Here is a 1009-nt window from a genome sequence, read left to right on the forward strand (position 1 = left end):
ACCACAGGACATACATAGAGGACAGGGCGACAACAATGTGCAACGTGATATATGAATGATGATATTGCTGTGATATACTATATGTATAAGATAGATAGATAGATAGATAGATAGATAGATAGATAGATAGATAGATAGATAGATAGATAGATAGATAGATAGATAGATAGATAGATAGATAGATAGATAGATAGATAGATAGATAGATAGATAGATAGATAGATAGATAGATAGATAGATAGATAGATAGATACCACAGGACATACATAGAGGACAGGGCGACAACAATGTGCAACGTGATATATGAATGATGATATTGCTGTGATATACTATATGTATAAGATAGATAGATAGATAGATAGATAGATAGATAGATAGATAGATAGATAGATAGATAGATAGATAGATAGATAGATAGATAGATAGATAGATAGATAGATAGATAGATAGATAGATAGATAGATAGATAGATAGATAGATAGATAGATAGATAGATAGATAGATAGATAGATACCACAGGACATACATAGAGGACAGGGCGACAACAACACATTAACCCATAACACACCAATTAAGGATGGTTGCCCAGTGGTGATACAGGGCGGTTGCCAGATAGATCGACAGATTAGAAAGAAAGGAAATGTGATTATTTGACATTCTTCCTAGAGTAAATCATTGAGATAAGGCATGAGTAATGTCTTCAAGCACTATAAAATCCATCTTTGATTGTGAAGCCAAGTGCCTACAGATGGAAAGCAACAGCTTCCTGAAAAATGAATTTCTGTTTTACTGGACACTTCCTCCCAGAGGGAGTTTTTCTCATGGTTCTACATTTGGAGACTTGCCAAAATATTGTAGTTGAGCAGTGGTGGGCAAACTAGCCATCACTGACAGCCTTGTGTATGCAGGTTCATATTTCCATCAGTCATTATACCATATACACACACCTTAAAGCCACAGTGGAACATGGCTGCCCAGTGCTGATCTGGAGGACCCAGGACATAGAAGC

Source organism: Lampris incognitus, chromosome 2, assembly GCF_029633865.1.
Source record: "Lampris incognitus isolate fLamInc1 chromosome 2, fLamInc1.hap2, whole genome shotgun sequence".
In the NCBI taxonomy this organism is placed as follows: Eukaryota; Metazoa; Chordata; class Actinopteri; order Lampriformes; family Lampridae; genus Lampris; species Lampris incognitus.